The 8,881-nt window shown below is 50.9% G+C and overlaps 1 protein-coding gene across 1 annotated transcript in view; it reads left to right on the top strand.

Annotated features, from left to right (window-relative positions):
* The first annotated feature begins 82 nt into the window (after positions 1-82).
* The window catches only part of CCND3 (cyclin D3), a 94,036-nt gene continuing 85,237 nt past the window's right edge, over positions 83-8,881 (top strand). Inside the window, exon 1 of the mRNA XM_037052640.1 lies at positions 83-269. The gene's annotated coding sequence lies outside the window, so the exon portion shown is untranslated. The remainder of the gene's footprint in view (positions 270-8,881) is intronic.

Genomic DNA, 8,881 nt, shown 5'->3' with positions numbered 1-8,881 from the left:
TTTTTGTTTCCCCCGCCCCCTCTTCCCCCACTTCCTGCCCAGCTTTAAACTTGCGTTTCCCGGCATGACAAGGACTTTGTAAACACGCCGCGCCTGTGGGGGTGGAGACTGATTCTGTTTGGGTTCCTAGGAGACTGGTGCACACCCCTCCCGGCGGCTGGAGGTTGCGACCCCTCACTCCCCCACCTCCCCAGGACAGAAGCTAGAGGCTTCGGGAGAGAGTGTCTTCGGCAACAGTACATGCTCCGGGGGGCTCACCCGCCTAGGAGGTAGGCTTGTGAAGGCTGGAGAAGCCAAGATAATGGGGGGTCAGTATCCCCCTTCGCTGGAGCCGCCAAGGGTCAGGGTTGGGAGGTGAGTGGGTTGAGGTCACCGCTCTCTCATCACCTGGTTGTCCCTCAGAGCTGGTTCACTTTCTGAGTGAGCTGTTCTCCATATAGTTAAAGGGCAGTGAGATCCCACCGAAGCCCAGAGTGTTTTCTTATGTGCGCATAGCCCCTTTCCAAGCTGGTGTCGGAGCCCAGTGGGCTGTTGTTGTTCTGCATAGATCAGAGATGGAGGTAGGAGGCGAGTAGGAGGGCAGAACCAGTGTGGGCAGGGAACCTTCCATTCTCCTGCTGGCCAGGGCTGAGGGAGGAAGCCAGAGGACAGGGCTGGAAGGAGGAGCGCCTCAGTGTTCATGCCTCTGGTGTCTGATGGGCACACAAGTGGCAGCCTCAGTCTCTTCTGTGTCAACAAGAGGAATAACTGGAGAAAGCAGTTTGCTGTTACCAAAGGAGCTTTAATGTGTTCATTTCCAAACACTGATTGAGCGCCTACTGGGTCTGGGATTGTATTGGGTCCTCAGGGTACAGTGATGTTGTTATTCACCTGCAGCTAGTGTGGGTCCTGAACAACAGAGATAAGGCACTAAGTTGGGGTGTCTGGGAAGGCTTCAGAGAGAAGAGGACATTTGAGTTGGCTTCTGACTGATGAATAGTCACCAGACAGAGAAGTTATGGGAAGTCTTTGGGGACACTTACTCGATGCACAGAGTTGTACTGAGCCCTGCTATATTGTCCTAACCCTAACCCAGATCTAACCCCTGTCTAGGCATGAAGAAGAGGGGGCAAAAAAGCATGACGAAAAAGCCGGTCTCCAAAACCCCCCAAATTCTCAGCTAGGAACAGCTAGGAGGCTTCACCTGGGGGGGGTGATATGACAGTCCACATAATCTCGGGGCCCCTGCTTCTCACCCCTGGACTCTAGGCTTATTTCCTTGAACAAACCCTCGCTCTGTGTCCTCCACCGCAATTCCCTTTGGGACCAGACGTGGGTGAAGAGAGCCAGTTCTCATTGCATTTCTGCAGATTCTTCTGCTCTTTCAATTCCCCGGCTCTTTCAGGAGGTGATTGATGCAACAATTTATGAATTCATTTAACAGCCGTCTGCTGTGGCCATACTCTGTCTGTATATGCTAGATGTTGGGGGTGTAATGGTAAACAAGTCAGAGCTTCTGCCCCCCTGGAATTTGCAATCAAAAGTGTCTCTGAGAATTCCAGCTAGATACCCATCTATGCCCAGTCCTTGAGACCATGACCTCCATGGTGCCAACACCTTCTCATTCCTGTTTCCTTCCCTCTAGGGTTCAGAATACTAGCTCCCACTTACGTAGCTCTGTCAGATATTCTTCTAAATGTTTTAGGTGTAGTGTCTCATTTAATCCTCTGAACAGTCCTATAAGGTAAGCACTAGAATTATCTCCGGGAGAAGATAATTTCCTCACTTTACAAGTGAGGAAATTCAGACGGAGAGGAGAGAATTTTCCTAAAGACGGCACCAGAAATAAATGGCAGAGCTGGGATTTAAACCCAGGTCACTTGAACCGTGGCTCAGTGGGTTGAGCATGGGCCTGCAAACTGAAAGGTCACTGGTTTGATTCCTGGTCAGGGCACATGCCTGGGTTGCGGGCCAGGTCCCTGGTTGAGCGTGTGTGAGTGGCGACCGATCCATGTTTCCCTTATGAATCGATGTTTCTTTTTCTCTCTTTCTCCCTCCTTTCCCCGCTCTCTAAAAATATAAATAGACTCTTAAAAAATAAAAATATAAACCCAGGTCACTTGACTTGGAAGGCCCTGTATTTAACCACTAGGAAAACCTACCTCCTTGCCTGACCTCATAGAATATCTACTTGAGCCAAGGGCTTAGCAGTTGCCAAAAGGGACTCCATGGTTCAGTATCTTGGGTGATACAGAGGAGTGTAATCTGTAAGCTGAGCATGTGCGCTAATAGTGTTTACAGGTAGGGTTGGGGCGACTGCACAGAGCTGGTATCCTCTCTTAATGGTCCGGGTGTGTATTTCCTACGCCTCCCTTATCAAGAGGAACAGACCTGGGATTGATGCAAGAAAGACCGCAACATCGATACAACGTGCCAGAATCTGGGAGATGGGGGACTAAGACATCTCTTTTGTTGGGAATCCTTAAGACTAGGATTCTTAAGTTGGGAATCCTTTTATTGGGAATCGGAGACCGCACTGGCCAGTGTGGCTCAGTTGGTTGGAGTGCTATCCCGTGCTCCAGCACGGTCGGGGGTTCAGTTCCAAGTCAGGACACATAACCTAGGTTGCAGGTTTGAGCCCCAGTTGGGGCATATATGGGAGGCGACTAATCAGTGTTTCCCTCTCACATCAGTGCTTCTCTCTCTTCCTTTCTCTCTAATATTAATAAGCATATTTTTAAAAATAAAGGAATAGCAGAGACCCTCATATTCTTGATTCCAGGAGGAACAGTCCTTGGTAACTGGGTAAGGAAGATGGTCAAGGAGTGAAGCAACCATAAGATGCTTACCTCTTCCCCACAGCTGCTGCACCCCAAAGCTGTGTCCATGGGTCTGACCCTGTACCTCCCGGCAGGCTGGGACCATGTGCGTTATAGAAACCAGGCCACAGGGTAGAGGTTCCATGGATTCAAGACATTTTAGCAGAACCTTTCTGAAACTCGAGGTTTCCCACAGGAGCCCCCTGCACAGATCTGGGGAAGCCCTGAGACTGTCTTCCCTGCCTGTAGTCAGCCCACCCCCACCATCTTTCTGTCTTTGAGAGAGGGGTGTGTATTGGAGGCATGGGTGTTGGTTCTGGGACTCCAGGTGAGAGGGGGCCACAACAAGGTAACAGGTAAGCAGGATGCGAACAGTCAGAACTATGCTGGCCTCCAGGCTCTTCCTCTGCCATGCAACCCCCTTCCTCGCTCATCTGTGGGCGGGTAGGTGGGTTCTATGGAACCTTCCAGCGCCCCAGCCCTGCCCCAGGCACACTTCTGGCTGGGGAAAGAGAACAGGTTGTTCTCTTGAGAAACCACAAGAGGAAGTTTAGGGAGGGCTGGGGTGGGGAAAGTTCTGGGGCCCCTGCCAAGTTTCCCTTTCAAAGCCCAGCGGGTAGATGTGTTTATTTTGGTGTGTTTCTCCTGCCCTCAAAGACATTTAACTTTTAAACCCTCTGAGTTTTAAAGAGCTGTTGAGGCCTGCCCTATTACAACAGGAAGGTGTGGCCAGGGATGCTTCTGGAAAGAATTTTGGAACCAGGTACCCATTTGGGGGATTTCACCTGGGATTCGTGCTGGTTTGGAAAGGCCCACTACCTCCAGAAAGTCTCCTTTTGTCCTTCTGACCTTTCACCTTGCTCTTCCCAGAGCACTCCCTGCAGCCCTGCGTTCCTCTGAGGAATGTGGTAACAGCACAGGGGCTGAGGAATGTTGCCAGGAGCTGTTCTAAATGTTTTGACCACCGCCTCTCACTCAGTATTCTCAATATTCACAGCTTCCGGTAGTAAATACCCCTACCCCCATTTTACAGATAGGGAAACAGGTTCTGAAAGGCTAAGAAATTTGCCTGAGGGTCACACAGGCTAGTAAGGGGCAGAGGTCAGATTTGAACGCTGGTCTGAGTTCAAAGCCTGTGCTCTTGATGTCTAAATTAACCCCCAAACAGAGCATCAGCATCCCCAGCATATCAGACCCTGAAGGATAGGGAGTTTGGAACCCAAAGATTAAAAATGACGCAGCTAGTGTGGGGAGGGGATGGCTTAGGTATAGAATTGGAAGGGATCCTGGGAAATTAGTATATTACAAAAAGAACAACCCTGTGACAAAAGAAGATGTGGTGGGTGACACGTTGAGGTCAAACTCTAGAAGGATGAACCGAATGGGGAGATTTAGGAGGGATGTTGTAGCTGCGTTCAAATATTTAAACTGTCTGCCTTTGGAAGTCCCTGGGCAGTGGGAACTGGTGGAGGCAAATTTCTAAAAAGTATAAGAACCTTCTAACAGATGATTGCCTGATTCCCTCCTGAAGAAGTTGGTTCCTCATGCTTTGGAGGGGTTTCTACTGTAGAGAAGAACCCAAAGCCCCTTCCACCTCTAAACCTCCCCTGTGACTACTATTTATTTACCTGCTTCCGCCTTCCTTGTCATCCTTCCCTCTTCCACACTCCCTGGCCCTTGGTGGTCCCCATCTGTCCACCAGGTGGGGCTGTTGTCCAGTGTGCCGCTCCAGAGGCTGCTGGATTGGGTGAGAGCGCCACCTGGTCCTTCAGCCGGCATCTGGTTGTGTGAGGCCTCTCTCCTACCCCATCTCCAGCTATCTACGTGCTAGGGCCCAGAGAGCTACTTTTGACCCAGCACAACCCCCATAAAAATGCCTCTTAGGTCTTCTCTGGGCTCAGGCTAGACCAGGCAGGCCTCTGCCCCAGGAGCAGGCTCCCTTCCCCAGGTCAGGATTCCCTCCCTCCCACACTCTTTCCCCTCCCTGACCTTCCTTTGCCCTTGAAATAGAAAAACCCTTGTGTCCCGTGCAACAGGCCAGGCCGGCATCCCTCATGGACTGGGCAGGGTACCTAATGTGGCATGGCTTTTCAGTCCCTTCAAAAACATGACACCTATGTCATCTCCCCTAAGGGGCTGCAAAAGCCACCTCCCTCTGAAACTATTTGCCCTCAGTGGCCTGACCAGTTCTCCCACCCTGGTAGAAATTCTTCCTGGACAGCCACTCCTGGGATGGGGGCAGGGGGAAGGGGCTGAGGCAGCGTCTTTAGGAAGGAGAGAGAGGAGAGGGGTTGCCTTGTTTGTAGACTCAGATCCGCTTGCTGCCACCTCAGACCCTGAGGAAGGCACAGTCACTGGGGCCCCCAGGGACACAGCAGTCAGGGCCCAGTGTGGGGACTGAGAGTACAGTTACAAGCCCTGTGGCCAGAGGACACATGGAGGACAGGCCCCGGGGGAAGAGGCCATGACTAGAAGTGTTTCATGCACTTCGTAACTCATGTCCTCTCCTCAACAATCTAGGGACGCAGGACACCCATTTCACGATGAGCAAACCAAGGCTCCCATGGTTGAGCAGCTTGCTTGCATTCATATAGCTGGTCAGTAGCTGAGCTGGAAGCCTGAGTCATTTGGCTGTAAAGTTTCTGCATATAACCGCCGTGCTGTGCCTCCCTTATGAAGTGGCTGGGAGAGGCTGTGCTCAGCAGAGAAACCACCCGGGTTTGAGTCCTGGCTTGGCTCCCTCCCTGAGATCCCCCTCTGGAAGGTGGGCTTAGTGTAACCCCTACCTCGCCGAGCCAGTGTGAGGGTTAGCAGTAGCTAATTATGATTATTGTCATTATTTTTTTATTTTTCAACCACAGTTGACATACAATATGTCAGTTACAGGCGTATAACACAGAGATTAGACATTTATATAACTTGCAGATAAGTTGGACTTGTCATCCTGATAAGTGGAGTACCCAGCCAGCACCATACACAGTTTATTACAATATCATTGACTATATTCCCTGTGCCATACTTTACATCCCCATGACTTTTTTTACATCTGGCAATTTGTACATTTTAATCGTGTCCCCTTTTCCCCACCATCCCATGTCCCCCTCCCATCTGGCAACCATCAGTTTGTTCTCTGTATCTGTGGGCTTGTTTCTGTTTTATTTGTTAATTTCGTTTTTTAAATTTCACATATAAGTGAAATTGTATGGTATTCGTATTTCTCTGTGTGACTTATTTCACTGAGAGTAACCACCTCGGTCTGTCCACATTGTTGCAGAGGGCGAGATTCCATTCTTTTTTATGGCTGAGTCGCAGTCCAGCAATGGCTCATGGTCATTGCATGCATGCTTTGTGACAAGTGTGAGCTTTTTGTGTCCTCACGACAGGTCTCTGAGGGAGGCACCATGAGTATACCTTTACGAACAAGGAAACTGAGGCACAGGGTGGTTATACAGTGAGAAGCTGAGGCTTCAGATCCCACACTCCGCACCAGGCTCCTGCGGTGATTCACAAAGCCCCTGCCAAGTGCCAAGCAGGTCATAAGCCCTTGGAAGCGATAGCCTCTGTCATCCTTGTATCACAATTCTACTCCCCTCCAAGACCGAGCTCCTGGGGGTGGATGTGGGGGCTACCGAAAACCAGAGAGTCAGCACTCTTTTCTTTCCTTACCATCCCACCTCTGACCTCATTTCATCCTTTTTTCTAAAATAAAAATCAGCCCACAAGTTTCTGGCCTGTGGTCAGACTGTTGGACAGAGTACTTGACATTGGGGCTGTCCCAGAAACTCCCGGTTCTGGCCCCAGTGCCGTCTGCTCCAGCATACCCGCCCTGCAGTTCTGTTTTCTTCCCTCCAGGCCCGTCCTCTGCCCCTCCCCGGGGGCCCTGAGTTCTGGGAAAGGAGGCCCAAACAGGGCCTCAGACCGAGCAGACCTTGCTCTCCAGCTCGGGCTCCAGCTGGAAGTGTTGGAGGCTGTGGAGGAGGCGGGGATGGGGCACAGAGGGCCCCTCGGCTGCCTGTCCCCATGGCGGCATCTGACTGTTCTTCACAGACTCCTTCCTGAGCTCCAGCTTATTAAGCTGACTTTCCTGGGTGCCCTGGTCAGAATGAGCTCTGAGTAAGACCCAGGCGAGGGTTTGTTCTGCTCTCTGGCAAGTAGGTATCTCAAGCTGTCTTTAGATTACAAAGGGGAGGAGTGCTATTCCCTCCCAACACCAGGCCCCTGGGAGTCAAGGCTGGTTTTTCCTTTCCTTCCAGCCCCCTTCCCTTCTCTCTAAGCAGTATCTGTTACAGCCACAAACTTGGAGACCATTCAGATGTGGAATCTGTTTTCATTACGGTGGGAGACGATCTTTGGGTGATAGTCTCTCAGATGTACTGGGTGGCTGAGCATAGGCCGGAGTCTCCCAGGCCTTGTCTTTCTTCCTTCCAGTTGGCTGGTGCCTGCTGGTCCTCAGGGCAGCCTCCATCTAGTCTTGGAATTGACTTAAGTTTTACTGTCGGGTCTCTTGATCTCTAAGGAAATGGAGTCTTTTCCTGCCTGGGCCAGCCCCTGGAGCTCTAACTCAAAATCCTCTTTACAACCACTAGATGTGAGCTTGGTGCTTTCTGGGTGGTCCTCAGAAAGTCTTGCTTCTCCCTCTCCTTCCCTGCCTTCCCTCTGACGCAGCCTCTGGGAGTCGTTTTTGGGATTCCTTTCAGGAATCGACTTTGTGGATTTTTCTGAATCCTCATTTCTTCCTGGGCCTGTGGCAGTGAAAATGTTGGAGATAATAATAGCATATCTTTGCATAATACTTCCACATGCTGGGGAGTGCCGTACGTGCCTGTATGTACTATACGCTGTCCGTAAAGAAGTTTATAATAAATATGATATTAATTAAGCCATTTCTTGTTTAGTCCTCATGAGAATCCCAAGAGGTTTCCTTGTTTTACAGATGAAGAATTGAGCTCCAGAGATTAAGGAACTTGCCCAGATCAAACAGCTAGTTAGTCCTGAGAGCCTGGTGGCTGAAGGAACTCTGACCTGCCTTTTCATGCACACTGTGACTGTGTGTATCTGTACACATGTGCACATGGCGGGGGCGGGGTATGAGACAAGTTTCTTGTTGAGAGATTGTCCTGAGCATGTCAGAATAGGTGGAACAGGCTGGCATTCCTCCAAGCTGCCTCTGTTTGTGACCGTGTGTTTGTGTATGGCGTGTGTGTCTGGGTGGTGGTGAGATGGTGTGAATCGAGTCCTCCAGGCAAGCCCAGAGCCTCCCCTGTCCCTCAGTGCTCCTGGCCTGAGCTTCAGGGTTATTCACTAAGCCAAGCAGGATGGAAAGAAAGGAGCAAGATGGCCCAGCCCTGCCCCAGCCTCCAGGTCGGGTGTCGCACAGGACCCAGGAAGCAGGAGTGGGTGGTGGTTATGTGAACTTTGCTAGGTGGGGCTGGGGCCCTAGCCCATCTGAAGAGCCCTGGATGAATCAGCCCGACCACAGCCACCCCAACTGCGGTGATGGTGAAAACAAGCTCTTCTTCCAGCTCCCCCTCCAACGCTCATTTTCCTTTCCTTGCTTTCCTGAGACTCAGGCTTAGGCAGGGGCGTGGCACCAGGCACTGGCCGAGGGGCACGCCGCTGGAGTTGGTGGCTAAGCTGGGTCCTAATACTGGAACTGCAATCTTAACCTTCAAGATACTCCATCCAGAAATGGGCAGTAACCCTGACCCAGGGTGGATGCAACATACTCTGTCCAGAGGACAGGACCGCATAGGTCTGGGACTCCCGGGCACACCCCCTGGTGTTTCCCTCTGACAGTGTCTATAGGTTCCAGGGGATCATCTGCTCTTGTCTACAGTGTAGCTCTGTTATTGCATGTGGTGTTGGGTCCAAAGTAAGTGTAAAAACGGAACACATACAAGTTACTAATAAATTCCCCTGAAGCTGCTCATAAAACACAGTAAACATAGTTGGTGTATTTTCTCCCATCTCTAAGCATCTGCAACATAGCCAGATTTTACTGGAGATAAATAATAATGGCCAGATGGCCAAGTCTTAGGTAGACGTTATGTTGAGCCTGAGGTGAGGGACTGCACTGTATGAAC

Source organism: Sturnira hondurensis, unplaced genomic scaffold, assembly GCF_014824575.4.
Source record: "Sturnira hondurensis isolate 20B ecotype Veracruz unplaced genomic scaffold, ASM1482457v3 Scaffold0000880, whole genome shotgun sequence".
NCBI classification, from domain to species: domain Eukaryota; kingdom Metazoa; phylum Chordata; class Mammalia; order Chiroptera; family Phyllostomidae; genus Sturnira; species Sturnira hondurensis.
Note: the sequence above shows the minus strand (reverse complement) of the source record. Positions and strands in the feature narration are given on the sequence as shown.